Consider the following 18,297-nt stretch of genomic DNA (forward strand, 5'->3'; position numbering starts at 1 on the left):
CGATGCAGCCCTCAACCTCACAAACTGGATCTCCAACTGCGCAGACATCCTTGCTCCCCTCAAACGCACGCATCGACAGACCAACACCAAAAAACCTCTCTTGTTCTCTGACACCCTCAAAGAATCATAGAAAACTTGTCGCGCCCTTGAGAAAGCCTGGCGCAAGGACCGCACCGCTGACAACATGACCGCCCTCAAGAACGCTACCCGCGAACACCACCACCTGATCCGCGCTGCCAAAAGGAACTTTTTCACCGACAGACTGGACAAAAACAGACACAACAGCAGAGAACTCTTCAGCATCGTCAAGGAGTTCTCCAACCCCAGTGCCAACGCCAACGCCGTCACGCCCTCACAGGATCTGTGCGAATCCCTCGCCACTTTTTCCATCGCAAGATTAGCGACCTCCACGACAGCTTCGGACACCAGACCCAACCAAACACCACCGAACCGGCATCCACGGCCATCACCCTCAACAACTGGTCCCACATCAACACGGAAGAAACCAAATCCATCATGAACTCTATCCACTCCGGCGCCCCTTCGGACCCCTGCCCGCACTTCATCTTTAACAAAGCCGACGACATCATCGCCCCGCACCTCCAGACCGTCATCAACTCTTCTTTTTCTTCTGCTACCTTCCCCGAATGCTGGAAACACGCCGAAGTCAACGCCCTACTAAAGAAACCTACGGCTGACCCGAGCGACCTGAAAAACATCCGCCCCATCTCTCTTCTGCCTTTCCCAGCCAAAGTAATAGAGAAGACCGTCAACAAACAGCTGACCACCTTCCTGGAAGACAACAACCTGCTCGACCCCTCACAAACCGGATTCCGAACCAACCACAGCACTGAAACCGCCCTCATCTCAGTCACTGACGACATCAGAACCCTGTTGGACAACGGTGAAACAGTCGCCCTCATTCTGCTCGACCTCTCGGCTGCCTTTGACACCGTCTGTCACCGCACCCTAATCACCCGCCTCCGCTCCACCGGAATCCAAGGCCAGGCCCTGGACTGGATCGCCTCCTTCCTCTCAAACCGTTCCCAAAGAATTTACCTCCCTCCGTTTCGCTCAGAACCCACCGAGATCATCTGCGGCGTACCCCAAGGCTCATCACTCAGCCCGACACTCTTCAATGTCTACATTAGCCCCCTCGCCAACATCGTACGCAAGCACGACATCATCATCACCTCCTACGCCGACGACACCCAACTTATACTCTCCCTCACGAAGGACCCCACCAGCGCCAAGACCAACCTACAAGAGGGTATGAAGGACGTCGCAGATTGGATGAGGCTCAGCCGCCTAAAGCTGAACTCTGAAAAAACGGAAGTCCTCATCCTCGGCAACACCCCGTCCGCCTGGGACGACTCCTGGTGGCCCATGGCCCTCGGCACCGCACCGACCCCCACAGACCACGCCCGCAACCTCGGCTTCATCTTGGACCCTCTTCTCACCATGACCAAGCAAGTCAACGCCGTGTCCTCCGCCTGCTTCCTCACCCTCCGCATGCTCCGCAAGATCTTCCGCTGGATCCCCGCCGACACCAGAAAAACCGTGACCCACGCCCTCGTCACGAGCCGCCTGGACTACGGCAACACCCTCTACGCTGGGACCACAGCCAAACTCCAAAATCGCCTGCAACGCATTTAAAACGCCTCGGCCCGCCTCATCCTCGACATACCCCGCAGCAGCCACATCTCCGCACACCTGAGACACCTGCATTGGCTCCCAGTCAGCAAAAGGATCACCTTCCGACTTCTCACCCACGCACACAAAGCCCTCCACGACAAGGGACCGGAATACCTCAACAGACGCCTCAGCTTCTACGTCCCCACCTGCCTCCTCCACTCCTCTGGCCTCGCACTCGCTGCTGTCCCTCGCATCCGCCGCTCCACGGCGGGTGGGAGATCTTTCTCCTTCCTGGTGGCCAAGACCTGGAACTCCCTCCCCACCAGCCTCAGGACCACCCAGGACCACTCCGCTTTCCGGAGACTCCTAAAGACCTGGCTGTTCGAGCAGCGATAACCCCCCTTTTTCCCCTAGCGCCTTGAGACCCGCACGGGTGAGTAGCGCACTTTATAAATGTTAATGATTTGATTTGATCTCCTCCGGATTGCTCCCCTGAAACAGCGTGCCAACGCACAGATCGGGGTTCCTCCGCCGACCGTTATGCTTGTCGGCCATACAGTGCCCAGCTGCTAAGGGCGGTGTGGGCCGAGAGCTGTCTGTATTTTTATGCTTGTCAGGCTAGTCGCATGTATTTTGATGAAATTTCGTGCCCAGACAGGAAGCAGCTTCGGAGGTGTCCACTGTCCCCTAAAACAGCGGGGGACAAGAAATCTTGGGTGGGGGACTCCAGCGGGGCCCGGTAGGGCGAGGCAAACCCCCATCCAGATGGGGGTCAATGAAGATCCACTTACCGAAAAGATGGGGCCTTGGAGTGGGGCCAGACTCCACCAGGTCAGCAGCGGATTTCTTTACGAAGAAAGACCGGGTACTGGGGTAATTGACAACCAGAAGAGAGAACTCCAAATCCTCTGAGTCGCATGACCTGTTGTCAGTCCTGAAGCACCTGGCCTTTGGTGCCAGAAGTCAAGATGTTACCAGTGTGTATGAGGAAGTAGTGACTTCAGCAGCGACAATGGTAATAGTGAGTACTATGGTGCAAGCCTTTATCCTCTCCCCCCAAACCACCCCACCCTCTCCCACGCCAAATGAAATAGATGTGCGAACTACTAATAAGATGACATGGGAAGCCACAGTAGCCTCATTAATATGTTGATGCAGGCGGTAAATGTTACTCTAATAGGGGGGGACTGAAATCGGGCGTAAGGCAGGGAGCGCTCACAGTTTAGGGATGAAGTGGAGGAGCCCCTTGGGGAACAAACCCCTAGTCAGGTGGCCGGGGACCAGTGGCGGTTCCTTCTTTATTTGAAGGAGTGTCGCCCCGCCTGCTGTGAGCACAGCAGCAAACATAAATTAAATAAAATAGTCATTACCATTTTTATAAAGTGAAGTGGCTGCCACTGTTCAATCTCAAATATGAGGGTGGGGTCGTGGAATATCGTGCCTAAAGCTTAAAGTGCGCACGCTGGATTGACTGAACATGAGCACTTTTGATCACACAAATCGGAGCTGTATAACAGCTGAGGTGTCAGCAGACACAGGCTCCCAGTCCCAAAAGGAGCACTGCTTAACCTGCTCTGGCCAATCCTGTTGCCTCTCTCATGCTGAACACGGCATGAGAGTAGCTCCAGGATTGGTTGGTTCCTAACTCGTGTTAGGAAATGGGGCACGTCTGAGTCACCTCCGTGGTTTCTGGGAACATTGATTATTCCTGGAAAATGTTGTTAACGCAAAACTCTTAATTAGAAAATATGAATGAATGTTTATGTATTTTGAATAATGAAATTGGTTGAAAATGATTAATGTAGAAAAATAATGTACACGTTTGAAATTGTGACCTTGGGGAATGGCCACCACATTTCACGAATTGTATTAAATGAGTGATTTACATATATGAAGTATTGAAAATGCAATAGATTAATGTAGTAATATGTCATATTGAGCGAGATAACCTATCCTTTGCAATAATTGTAGGCCTTAACTTAGCAAGTGTCTTGGCCTAGTCTTGCCAGGCCTCATGTATTTCTTAGCGTTTAATGAAAAGTGCTGACAAGATGAACTAACCGTGAACTGCTCATTGTTTAATAAAATTTGCTTAGCTGAAGCTTCCATGTGAACCGATGGACAGGAGATGATGGAACTAGAATTGTATCGACTGGTATATAAAGTGCACTGGGTGTCCTTTCCCAGGACTTAAACAATAAGGACACTGACTGGAGAAGAAGATACAACATTTTCAATACCTGACGAGCCGGATGATGAGGACACCGTAAAGTGGACCAACAGTGCACTGTGAAATATTAGAATTCATAGATTTGGTACATAGACACTATTGATTAGGGTAAACACGTACAATTAATTGACCAATTCGAAATTGGGAGATAGCCTGGGTGACTTTGATATAACAACATGACAGAGGGAAGAGAGTTCAGAAGATGCTAGGGGAGCAAGACTGCAAGATCGTAGAGGTGATTCAAGATTCTGTCATTGGGCTCATACTTTCTGAGAGCCTGATGTGATACTGATCGACTGATGACCTGAGGACGAAGACTGACTCTATTGCTGATCCATACCGAGGATAGGTAGATATGACAATGTGACTGAATTATATTTTTGTGCCTTTTCTTTCTAGGTACCAACTGCGGTGTCTAAATAGTTTTTTTAGCTAGATGTTTTCTAAATTCTTGTTTCTAAATTGTTTGCATGAAGTCCCACATGCTGATGCTAATCTGGGTTAGGTAAGGGATTTCCTTCCATGACGGTTGACAGATTACAGAGACAAATGGTTGATGGACTAATTTGCTGAACTCCATTACACAATTTGAATTATTGCCTTTGATTCATTTGTTGACTTATGCTAATGCTTTAGAATGTACTCTGATGCAAGTTTTGATTAGGTTATGTTTTTGGCACCTTCTAATGAATTAATGCTGGATTTTGCTTGAAATTAATTGAGTTTGAACTAACCTCATGATTTAGTATTGTGATTAATAGGGAATAAAATTACTAAAACGTTTATTGAGTTGTGGTTATTCATGGCTGAAAGTTCATGGTGTGATGATTATTAATTATTGATTAATGACTTGTCTAATGGTTATTGAATTTTGTGTACTGATTATTGAGAAATATTGGTCATACCATAGCTAGGATACTCCATGAGAATCAAAAGGTTCATCGACGTATGCGCGTCCCCTTGTAAATTTACTTATTAAGGACCGGCGCGCCAACAATGTCATCCTGGTTTTGGAGAATCTTCTGACTGCTAATTAGTGTCTAGGACCGCCGCCCCCTTTCCTTGCTCCTATAATGCACTGGTGCCATGGAAACCAGCAAAAATAATCTTGTTCAGCCAAATGTTGCATTCGGGCGCTTCGAGATGTTAAGGGTCCAGAACTGGAATGTTCTCAGAAATGGCAGGCAGGTAGCATCCAAAACATGAAGACACGAATACACGGCTATTAATGCAGCAATTAAAGTCCTCGGGATGACAGTGAACACTTAGTGGGGCTGAAGGGCAAACAGCATCGATGCTAGGTGGGGCTTGGTGTGTATCTTAAGTTAATTACCTATGTAGTGCCTTAGGGCCTGGGGTACAACTACCTCCATAATACAGAGATATACAGCTCACTAACACAAATAATCAAATGGACTTCAAGAGAAACCACTGCACTCCGAGGCAGATAATAAGCACTAGCAACTCGGACCCCAGGCCTGGAAAAAGCCTGCTGAATAGAGTCCTCACACCTGATTCCTTTGATGAGTGAGGGGTGCAGCTCTGCCTTCTCCGAAGACACCAACCAACAGGACGGCGGCACCATAAACCCGGGGTCTTTCCCTGCAGGCATGAACGTCGATAAGTACTTTTGTTATCACGTGGGCATGCTGTGTTTTTTTAATTTAAAAGAAGTACATTTTTCAAACTGTTAGTAAAACTAATTTGTCGGGGTTACATAGCTGTTGGACTTTTTTGCTTATGCAGGGTCATCCCCAATCTTTTTGCCTCCTGCCTCCTATTTTGTCTGACCTGTTGCTGTTGGTTTAGCTCTGAGCACTTTACCACTGCTAACCAGTGATAAAGTGCATATGTTCTCTGTGTAAATTGTAATGTTGATTGGTTTATCCATGATTGGCATATTTGATGTACTAGTAAGTCCATAGTAAGGTACACTAGAGGTTCCAGTGCTTCTAAATCAAATGCTACTAGTGGGCCTGCAGCACTGGTTGTGCCACCCACATAAGTAGCTCTGTAATCATGTCTCAAACCTGCCACTGCAGTGTCTGTGTGTGCAGTTTTAACTGTAAATTCGACTTGGCAAGTGTACCCACTTGCCAGGCCTAAACCTTCCCTTTTCTTACATGTCAGACACCCCTAAGGTAGGCCCTAGGTAGCTACAAGGGCAGGGTGCAGTGTATGGTTAAGGTAGGACAGATAGTAATGTGGTTTATGTGTCCTGACAGTGAAATATTGTTAAATTTGTTTTTCACTGTTGCAAGGCCTGTCTCTCTCATAGGATAATATGGGGGCTACCTTTAAATATGATTAAAGCGTAGATTCCCCTAGAGAGTAGATGGACATGTGGAGTTTTGGGTCCCTGATCTCACAATTTAAAAATACATCTTTTTTCTTGCTTAAACCGTTCTGTGACTCTGCCTTGTTTGTGGATTCCCTGTCTGGGTCAGTTTGACAGTTGGGTTGTTTTTCATCTCACACTAGACAGTGACACAAAGGGGCCTGGGGTGTAACCTGCATTTCCTGATTAGCCATCTCTGCTAGGAGGGAGAGGTGGAGTGGTCACTCTCAGCTGAAAGGACTGTGCCTGCCTCTGACAATGCCGGCTCCAACCCCATGGTGTGTGTCTGAGGCCTTGCCTGGGCCAGGCAGGATTTCACAAGTAGGTGTGAGTCCCCTTTGAAGAAAGGTGACTTCAAAGACTAAAATGGGTATAAGAAGGGCACCCAAATCTACAGACTTTAGAAACACTTCTGGAACCAAGAGGAACCTCTGCCTGGAGAAGAGCTGATAACTGAGGAAGAAGTGCTGCCCTGCCTGTGACTGTGCTTTGTGGAGCTTTCCTGTAGTGCTGCTTCTGCCAGAGTAAGAGGGCAAAGACTGGACTTTGTGTGCCTTCCATATTGTGAAGAAATCTCCAAGGGCTTGAGTTAGAGCTTGCCTCCTGTTTGAAGTCTCAGGGACAGCAAAGACTTCTCTCTGCCAGCACCTGGAGTCTCTGGAGAGACTCCTGCTCTGACAAGTGGTGCCCTATCCTGTACCTGGGCCCTTGAAAGGAAAGCTGGTGGAAATCCAAGGAAATCGACTTCGGACGACTCCGGACCGACGCCGCTGCAGAATCCGGTAACGCCGCCTGCACCCGACGCCGTGACCTTCGCTGGAACGCGACGCTCTTCGCAGGCCCGACGCCGCAGCAGTCCTGCTGAAGTCTGCGACTCCGTGGAAGTCGCCGCACCACGTCGTGACTGATGCCGCTCGAAGTGCGTGGATTCAATGTTTCGCACAGACGCCGCGATCCCCGACTTCACGCATCGGCTTGTTTTCACTCTTCACCGAAGGTACTGTACTTGGGGGTCTACACGACTCCGTGTCCGGCGCCGCTGGTGTGGGCTTGTTGGGAACGACTTCGTCACGACGCCGTGTTAACATCTCATCGAAGCATTTTTGTTTCTAAGCGCTATTTTGGAGTTTAATCTCAAAAAATTCATAACTTGACTTGTGTATGTTGGATTTTTGTCGTTTTGGTCTTGTTTTGTTTAGATAAATATTTCCTATTTTTCTAAACCGGTGTTGTGTCAGTTTGTAGTGTTTTCATTAAGTTACTGTGTGTGTTGGTACAAATACTTTACACCTAGCGCTCTGAAGTTAAGCCTACTGCTCTGCCAAGCTACCAAGGGGGTAAGCAGGGGTTAGCTGAGGGTGATTCTCTTTTACCCTGACTAGAGTGAGGGTCCTTGCTTGAATAGGGGGTAACCTGACTGTCAACCAAAGACCCCATTTCTAACAATAGCTATAAAGTTGTTCCTGTTAACCGTCAGCCCCTAAACCTGCTGTGTTTCTTTCAATTCGTTACGTGTAGTTTTCTGATACCGGAGAAATCCACAAAAGAGGTTGTTGATTTACTTGTAATTATTAGCCTGCTGGCATGGGGATATTAAGATGCTGGTTCGGATTGGAACTCTGTCAACGTGCACACTCCATCCATGAGTATTGCTTTGGTACCCAGATATGTGTGCAGTCTGTTTTATGGTTAAGAAACTCTCTCTTGATCGAACAAGGCTGCAGGGGTATGGAGTGTAATACAAATTTAAAAGTGTATAGTTGTTAAAATAGTTGATGGTTTCACCTGTGGAGAGCAGTGAGCTGGTTTCAGCGGGTCGTGGAAGCTATTCTTAACTCTGTACTTGCATGCGGTAGATATGTGAGTCTAATTCGGCGTCTACCACTTACACATTGGGTGATCCTTGGATAATTACTTTAGACATGAGTACCTTTGTTTCCTTTTTTTATAGGACTGGGAGAACATAGACTAAATTGATGTTGCAGGGTGTCGAAAAAATAAACAAAAACTCTGTGGCTAAGGAAGTCCTGCCACTCTGCTAGCACAATGCTAGGTGTGTGGGTGGAAAGGATACAAGAGTCATTGGTACCTGGGCAGTATGCAGATAGAACAAGACTTATATTTTGTACATGGCATTGCGCTGAACCACACATCATTAGGTTAATGCAAGATAGGAACTCAGACGTTATGAGGTGTGTCGAGGCGCAACACTAAGGGGGCTCACAGTACCGTCATCATCTCCCTTCAGGTGTGCATTAGGAAAGTCTTCCACCTTCCCTCCCTTTGGAACTTGGTGCTGTCAATCGAACTCGGAATACAAATTATTACGAGAACCAGCAGTCACACTGGGGCTGCTATGAATAGAGACATTCCTTGAGAGAGAGAGAGACACCGCCCAGGGAGCAAAGGCTGCAGGTGAGAGGTGCACTACACCGAGGTAGTCTTATGGTGACGCCCTGTGCAAGGCACACGTTGGCACAGTGCTCCTGCGGGATGCTGAAGGCGTTGCGAGTTTATCACAGTGCCTGTCAGTCCATCAAAACGTGTTCAGAATACATGGCCATCCAATCCTTGGCCTCTTTGCAGAGAGAGCACAGGGCAGTGGTCACATATTCAAGTTGTAGTTGTGATTCTATGCAAATGTGTACACAGTTTTTAAAATGATGACAAGATGAAGGTGAAAGAAAATGCGGTGCTCGCTCGCTACTTAAGTCATTTCCAACTTTTATGCCCTCCACTTTCAAATGTCACTAGCCACCACTGCTGGGGACGCCATTTTTGAGAAAGCCAGTGAACGCAAGAAAAAGCCACAAAGTAGAAATAAAAGCGCTTTGGTCCATATTGGGGTAGAGACTGGCAGAGTGTATCAACTTTTCTCATTGTTGGATCAGTTTAATTGAACTGGAGAGGACGAGGAGGTCAGAAGAGGGTCAAGAGGTACCGCTGTAAGCTGCTCCAGTGATCTGAGTGGAAGGGGGGGGGGTCTATCGGACGACACTGGAGAAAAGGACCCCTGGTGAACTGTTAAGAAAGTCAATCTGCTGAGGCCAGACTATTTGGCAATGCCAGGGTTGGAAGGAAGTTTGTCATGTATCTAAACCTGGAGGGCTGAGGAGGGGCGGGGTTGGGGTGGGTTGGCTGGCTACAATTGATCCCACTACTCTGGAGGCTATCAGGGATTTATGGCCAACAGGAAGGGAACCAATGCTGACAGCTGTAGGGCGCAGGCCGCCAATAGGCTAAGTTAAAAGTTATTTTGCAAGACAAAGCTTATTTTTCCACTTCAAAGGTTAAGGCAAAATCGTTTCTCGAGAGCCTTGCGTAGCAGAGAGCTTGCAAGGTTTAATGTCTTAAGAAATGATGTTGGTGATGCTATGCATTTGAGTAATTTTTGTTGGTGGTATGGGATGCTTAACAGCTGGTGGTTGCCTATTGATATTGTAATGTTTCTCACACTTTTGGGTTTATGTAAATGTTAACCATCAGGATTGTGGTATGTAGACACACTTTTCATGATTTGAAGCTTAATCCTGTTTTTGTTTTCTCCTAGGAGCTCGCTTGGAAGGGAGGATACATCTCCATCTTCGGGCCATGGATGGTCCAATTGAGTGATGGGTGCTGCATGTTGTTCTGGGTGGGCAGACTGTGGGGATCCGAAGGGGTGGAGAAGTATGGGTGCATGAGTGAGAATGGGAGGGTTGGGTCAAAAGATTATCTTACAGCAGGGAAAGCTTTTAGGACAAGCTAAGCTGCATTGTTGTGAGTTTGAGGATGGGGTGTTTAAGGATATTTTTGGGAATTTAAGAGTAACAATGAAATCATATGCATGTTTGTTAGACTTTTCATCCTTGGTGTGGTCTCCTTTAACTTTTTGCCTCTGTTTCCTAGGTTGTTGATGTGTGCTGGGCTCTGTTTTTGCTGTTTTTGTTACTCTGGGCACTTTACCACTGCTAACCAGTGCTAAAGTGCAAGTGCTCCTTCACAAAATGTGTATGTAATTGGTTTATCCATGATTGGCATATCTGATTTACTGGTAAATTCCTAGTACAGTGCACTAGAGGTGCCCAGGGTCTGTAAATCAAATGCTACTAGTGGGCCTGCATCACTGGTTGTGCCACCCACATAAGTAGCTCTGTAATCATGTCCCAGAGCTGCCACTGCAGTGTCTGTGTGTGCAGTTTTAATTGTAAATTCGACTTGGCAAGTGTACCCACTTGCCAGGCCTAGACCTTCCCTTTTCTTACATGTAAGGCACCCCTGAGGTAGGCCCTAGGTAGCCACAAGGACAGGGTGCAGTGTATAGTTAAGGTAGGACATATAGGCCCTCATTACAACCCTAACGGTAAATGCCGTCTACCGTCGTGCCGACGGCCGCCAAGGTACCGCCACGGGTTTTATGACCCACACATAGAAATCCTCCACAATACAGACATCCACACAAGTCCGCCACACCAAAGCTCAGTGATAAACTGGCAATAGCAAAACCCACTCCGTTACGCCAACAGGAATACGCCCACAGTATCATGACCCACGAATCACCGCAGAGGTCTTTCAACCGCGGTAAACCATTGGCGGTACACACCGCCGCACTCAAAATACACACACACTTACAAAATCACACCACATTGGACAATTCAAAACATACACACCTGACACACATACACACAGCATACCCTCACACTCATACCACTATAAAACACACACACCCACATTACCCACAACCCCTTACAACGAAAAAAACAGAGACCAAGCACAAAGAGACAAGCAAGGAGCGCACACTCACTCAGAGTCACAGAACACCATCACCCATACACCATCCACACACATCAGAGTAGACACCCCAACACATCACCCCACACATCACCTCACACATCCTCACACATATCACTCACACCACATCCATGGCACCCCAAAGACACCCCAGGTTTTCTGAGGAGGAGTTAAGGGTCATGGTGGAGGAAATCATCCGGGTAGAGCCACAGCTATTTGGATCACAGGTGCAGCAGACGTCCATTGCAAGGAAGATGGAGCTATGGCGGAGAATCGTGGACAGGGTCAATGGCGTGGGACAGCAGCCAAGAACAAGGGATGACATCAGGAAGAGGTGGAACAACCTACGGGGGAATGTGCGTGCCGTGGTTTCAAGACACCAGATTGCTGTACAGAGGACTGGCGGTGGACCCCCACCTCCTCCCCCACAACTAACAACATGGGAGGAGCAAGTCTTGGCGATCATGCATCCTGAGGGCCTCGCAGGAGTAGGAGGAGGACTGGACTCTGGTAAGTCGAATCTGAACTATTATATCCCCCACCCTACCTGCATGCCATCACACACTCCTACCCTCACCCCATCACTTCAACACCTCACATATACCCCACCATCACAACCCACGCATCCCAATACCAAGCCCTGCATGCAACAACCATGCATGGACGCCCATCACAGACCTGCATGGACACCCGTCATCCCAGCATGCCCAATAGAGGGACACACCCAGCCCACAAAATCATCACTCACACAAGGCCAAGCCGATAGGGAAAGCACAATCATACAGGGAAACACACCCATTGCACAAGATGGCACACACAAATACATTAACAGTGCCATCAGGACCCCAACCCAACGTCACCGGAGAGGAGGTGCCAGCTACATCTAGCCCCTCCAGAAGAGGCCCACAGTGATGACAGCAGCTCAGCACGCCTGGATCACGATGACCAACCTGGCCCATCAGAGACCTCTGGACAGTCGGTTACTCTGCCACAGTCCCAACCCACCACAGAGCCTCCCCCCTCAGGAAACACCACCACAGCACCCACCCAGCAGGTCCATGCCACTGTCCTCAGGACACATCAATCAGCAGTGTGTCCACCACTACAGGGACCCCAGGCAACCCCACAAACACAGGACGATCAGGGACCTGGGATCAGTGGCAGTGGGCACACGGTTCAGGGGACAGAGGCACAAGACAATAGGGAAGCTGGGAGGACTGCTGTGTGACAGGGGAAGGACAGGCCCCACAAGGCACTCTCCATCATCCTGGGAGCATACCACCATTCCCAGACCATGGGCCAGATACTGGCCAAGTAACAGGAGACCCAGCGGCTGCAGGAGGGACAGAACCTGGGGATCAGGGAGGACCTAACTAAAATCTACACCATCTTGGTAACCATTGCAGGGGTTCTGGCTGACATGGGCAAGACCATGAGGGAGGCAGTGGCACAACAAAGGGCACCTGGCACTAGCCAAACTGAGGAACAGCCTTCCACCCCGCCTTCGCTAGTGGACAGGAGGCCCCACCACAGGAACAACAGGCCACCAGCACCCCACCCCCTGCAGAAGGAGAACCATCCCGCAAACGGTCCCTGCGATCCAGGCAGAAGACAGAGAAACTTGCCAAGACCCCACCAGGAAATAAGACTCTCAGATTGTCACCCTTCGGTCCCACTATGTCATTCTGTCCACCTTGAACTGCCATTGCTCCACTTCCAATGCCCCATTGGACAATTCACCTGTGATACCAATAGACTGGACTCTGTAGGAGGCTGGACTGGCTTGTAGTGAGTACCAAGGGGTACTTACACCTTGCACCAGGCCCAGGTATCCCTTATTAGTGTAGAGGGGTGTCTAGCAGCTTAGGCTGATAGAAAAGGTAGCTTAGCAGAGCAGCTTAGGCTGAACTAGGAAACGAGTGAAGCTCCTACAGTACCACTAGTGTCATATGCACAATATCATAAGAAAACACAATACACAGATATACTAAAAATAAAGGTACTTTATTTTTATGACAATATGCCAAAAGTATCTCAGTGAGTACCCTCAGTATGAGGATCGCAAATATACACAAGATATATGTACACAATACCAAAATATGCAGTAATAGCAATAGAAAACAGTGCAAACAATGTATAGTCACAATAGAATGCAATGGGGGCACATAGGGATAGGGGCAACACAAACCATATACTCTAGACGTGGAATGCGAACCACGAATGGACCCCAAACCTATGTGACCTTGTAGAGGGTCGCTGGGACTGTAAGAAAACAGTGAGGGTTAGAAAAATAGCCCACCCCAAGACACTGAAAAGTGGGTGCAAAGTGCACCTAAGTTCCCCAAAGAGCACAGAAGTCGTGATAGGGGAATTCTGCAAGAAAGACCAACACCAGCAATGCAACAACGATGGATTTCCAGACAAGAGTACCTGTGGAACAAGGGGACCAAGTCCAAAAGTCACGATCAAGTCGGGAGTGGGCAGATACCCAGGAAATGCCAGCTGTGGGTGCAAAGAAGCTGCCACCGGATGGTAGAAGCTGAGGATTCGGCACAAACGACAAGGGATAGAAACTTCCCCTTTGGAGGCTGGACATCCCACGTCGTGAGGAGTTGTGCAGAAGTGTTTTCCCGCAGAAAGACCACAAACAAGCCTTGCTAGCTGTAAGGATTGCGGTTAGGGTTTTTGGATGCTGCTGTGGCCCAGGAGGGACCAGGATGTCACCAATTGCGTGAGGGGACAGAGGGGGCGTCCAGCAAGACAAAGAGCCCACTCAGAAGCAAGCAGCACCCGCAGAAGTGCCGGAACAGGCACTACGAAGTGGAGTGAATCGGTGCTCACCCGAAGTTGCACAAGAGAGTCCCACGCCGCCGGAGGACAACTCAGGAGGTCGTCCAATGCAGGTTAGAGTGCCGGGGATCCAGGCTTGGCTGTGCACAAAGGAAATCCTCGGTGAGTGCACAGGAGCCGGAGTAGCTGCAAAACACACGGTTCCCAGCAATGAAGTCTAGCATGGGGAGGCAAGGACTTACCTCCACCAAACTTGGACTGAAGAGTCACTGGACTGTGGGAGTCACTTGGACAGAGTTGCTGAGTTCAAGGGACCTCGCTCGTCGTGCTGAGAGGAGACCCAGAGGACCGGTGATGCAGTTCTTTGGTGCCTGCGGTTGCAGGGGGAAGATTCCGTCGACCCACAGGAGATTTCTTCGGAGCTTCTAGCGCAGAGAGGAGGCAGACTACCCCTACAGCATGCACCACCAGGAAAACAGTCGAGAAGGCGGCAGGATCAGCGTTGCAATGTTGCAGTAGTCGTCTTTGCTACTTTGTTGCAGTTTTGCAGGCTTCCAGCGCGGTCAGCAGTCGATTCCTTGGCAGAAGGTGAAGAGAGAGATGCAGAGGAACTCTGATGAGCTCTTGCATTCGTTATCTAAGGAATTCCCCAAAGCAGAGACCCTAAATAGCCAGAAAAGGAGGTTTGGCTACCTAGGAGAGAGGATAGGCCAGCAACACCTGAAGGAGCCTATCAGAAGGAGTCTCTGACGTCACCTGCTGGCCCTGGTCACTCAGAGCAGTCCAGTGTGCCAGCAGCACCTCTGTTTCCAAGATGGCAGAGGTCTGGAGCACACTGGAGGAGCTCTGGGCACCTCCCAGGGGAGGTGCAGGTCAGGGGAGTGGTCACTCCCCTTTCCTTTGTCCAGTTTTGCGCCAGAGCAGGATTGAGGGATCCCTGAACCGGTGTAGACTGGCTTATGCAGAGATGGGCACCATCTGTGCCCATGAAAGCATTTCCAGAGGCTGGGGGAGGCTACTCCTCCCCAGCCCTGACACCTTATTCCAAAGGGAGAGGGTGTAACACCCTCTCTCTGAGGAAGTCATTTGTTCTGCCTTCCTGGGCCAAGCCTGGCTGGACCCCAGGAGGGCAGAAACCTGTCTGAGGGGTTGGCAGCAGCAGCAGCTGCAGTGAAACCCTGGGAAAGGCAGTTTGGCAGTACCCGGGTCTGTGCTAGAGACCCGGGGAATCATGGGATTGTCTCCCCAATACCAGGATGGCATTGGTGGGGCAATTCCATGATCTTAGACATGTTACATGGCCATATTCGGAGTTACCATTGTGAAGCTATACATAGGTAGTGACCCATGTATAGTGCACGCGTGTAATGGTGTCCCCGCACTCACAAAGACCGGGGAATTGGCCCTGAACAATGTGGGGTGCCTACACACTAAGTAACTTAGCACCCAACCTTTACCAGGTAAAGGTTAGACATATAGGTGACTTATAAGTTACTTAAGTGTAGTGTAAAATGGCTGTGAAATAACAAGGACGTTATTTCACTCAGGCTGCAGTGGCAGGCCTGTGTAAGAATTGTCAGAGCTCCCTATGGGTGGCAAAAGAAATGCTGCAGCCCATAGGGATCTCCTGGAACCCCAATACCCTGGGTACCTCGGTACCATATACTAGGGAATTATAAGGGTGTTCCAGTATGCCAATGTAAACTGGTAAAATTGGTCACTAGCCTGTTAGTGACAATTTGGAAAGAAATGAGAGAGCATAACCACTGAGGTTCTGATTAGCATAGCCTCAGTGAGACAGTTAGTCATAACACAGGTAACACATACAGGGCATACTTATGAGCACTGGGGCCCTGGCTGGCAGGGTCCCAGTGACACATACAACTAAAACAACATATATACAGTGAAATATGGGGGTAACATGGCAGGCAAGATGGTACTTTCCTACAGACTCTAACTGGACATTCCTCCACCATCACCCCAGTCCCTTGCACCTACCCCCATACTATTTTGCACAGAAAATAAACACCCTTGAAACAGAAACTATACTGGAGTCAGTGTAATGATTAGAAAGATGTATTATTACAACATTATCAAAGCATTGCAACGTCTATGTTCAGTGAAATATACCACAGGATGACCTTTGGTGGGCAGCAGTACATATAGCAGTAGCCAGAATGAGGTACACAGATCTGAAAATAGTGATTTGAAAGCGAACAGTCAGTGTCCATAGACAGAGGGTAAGAGGATGCCATGTACAATGTACAAAAGTTTACTGTAATGTAAATTTGAGTTACAGTCTCTTACCTGTGTGTCACTGGAAGTACTGCTGTATCATGTTTTTTCTGTTGTCCACATCTTCTTCATCTGCCTCCTCTTTCTCACTGTCCACAAGCTCCACCGATGCCACAAGACCATCTCCAGGCTCATCCTCCTGCAGAAAAGGCACCCGACGTCTCCAGGCTAGGTTGTGCAACATACAGCATACCAAGATGATCTGGCACACCTTCTTGGGTGAGTAGTACCACAAGTTAGATGGAGGCACAGGAACCTGGCCTTCAGGAGGCTGAAGGTTCTCTCAATAATCCTCCTTGTACGCCCATGTGCCTCATTGTAACATTCCTCTGCCCTTGTCCTGGCATTCCTCACTGGGGTCAGTAGCCATGAGAGGTTGGGGCAACCAGAGTCACCTGCAAATATTGAGGGACAACTGTTAGACACACACTAACCCTTATGGACAACCCCATACCCAGACACCTTCCTATAGTGGGTGGGGACCTTGGGCTGACCTATTAGCCACACCCGGTGCCTCTGGAGTTGGCCCATCACATAAGGGATGCTGCTATTCCTCAAGATATACATGCACAGAGCCAGGATATTTGGCATTCACATGGGAGATGTAATGGTCCGCCAAACACACCATCTTCACATTCATCGAGTGATAGCTTTTTCTATTCCTGTAAACCTGTTCATTTCTCCGGGGGGGAGCAAATGCCACATGTGTACCATCAACGGCACCAGTGATATTGGGGATATGTCCCAGGGCATAGAAGTCAGCTTTCACTGTGGGCAAATCCTCCACCTGGGGAAACACGATGTAGCTGCGCATGTGTTTCAGCAGGGCAGACAACACTCTGGTCAACATGTTGGAGAACGTTCGCTGAGACATTCAGGATGCCATGGCCCCTGTATTTTGCAATGAACCACTTGCCAGGAAATGAAGCACTGATAGAACCTGCACTAGAGGGGGGATTCCTGTGGACTGCCGGATAGCTGACTTCAGGTCTGACTCCAATTGGGCACACAGCTCTTGAATTGTGGCACTATCAAGTCTGTATGTGATAATAATGTGTCTGTCCTCCATTGTCGACAGGTGCAAGTGCTGCTGTGACCTGAGTCTGGAAGCGACAATGGCTACAGTGCCTGGGGAAAGGGCCCCTGCCTTCACTGCGGAGGAGTTGGAGAAACTGGTGGATGGGGTCCTACCTCAGTACACGTCACTCTACGGTCCTCCAGACAAACAGGTGAGTACACTGAGGGCATGATGTGTGGGCAATGCATGTTTTGAGTGGTGTGGATGCAAGCCACATGTTGGGGGGTGCTGAGGCATCCTGGCCTGAGTGCTGCATGAGAGGTGGTCTGTGTATGTGCATCAGGGCATGGGTGAGAACTGGGGGGCAAGAGTGTGCCGGTCCGGACGGGTGAGTAATTTCCTTTCCCCCTGTCTTTTCCCCCTAGGTCAGCGCCCACCAGAAGAAGGGTATTTGGCGTGCCATCGCCAAGGAGGTGCGGACCCTGGGGGTCTATCACAGGCGGAGCACCCACTGCTGCAAGAGATGGGAGGACCTGTACCACTGGACGAAGAAAACGGTGGCGGCCTAGCGGGGTTGGCCTCCCAACGTGGAAGGGGTGCCCGTCGCACCATGACCCCCCTGATGTTCCGCATCCTGGCAGTGGCCTATCCAGAGTTGGAAGGGTGCTTGAGGGCATCACAGCAGCCACAAGGGGGTGAGTACAGATTCTGATTCCTGACTTTGCGCGCTTTAGGAGGTAGCTGGGTTGGGTATGTGGGCTGTAGGTGACCCTGGGCCAGGGCGATCATGGCAAGGTAGGTCCCTTGTGTGCAGGCTCTGAAGCACTCCAAACCCAATGGTGTAAGTGGGCATATACTACTGGGCAGGGTCCTGTGGGTGTGAGGTAGGCAGATGCTGGCGTTAGCCATTGTACCCCATGGGCTTGGGACTACCTTAGTGACTGGTTGGGCATGGCCTAGTGCATAGGGCTGCTCCCTGTGTGTTGTGTATGCCAACGGTAGTGGTGTTGCTGGCATTGACCAAGTGTATCCTCTGTCTCTCCTCCCCTTTTTGTTTTGTCACCCTGTCCTTGTGTGCATTAGCATCATCTGGCGGAGGAGCAGAGGCACCGGCGACGGAGGGAGCTGCATCCCACATGGCCCATGAGGGTGAATGTACTGAGGGTGAAGGTACCAGTGGGACAGAGGATGAGGGGAGCTCCACGACGGGGACAGGAGAGG

The sequence above is a fragment of the Pleurodeles waltl genome, chromosome 4_1, assembly GCF_031143425.1.
Source record: "Pleurodeles waltl isolate 20211129_DDA chromosome 4_1, aPleWal1.hap1.20221129, whole genome shotgun sequence".
Lineage (NCBI taxonomy): Eukaryota > Metazoa > Chordata > Amphibia > Caudata > Salamandridae > Pleurodeles > Pleurodeles waltl.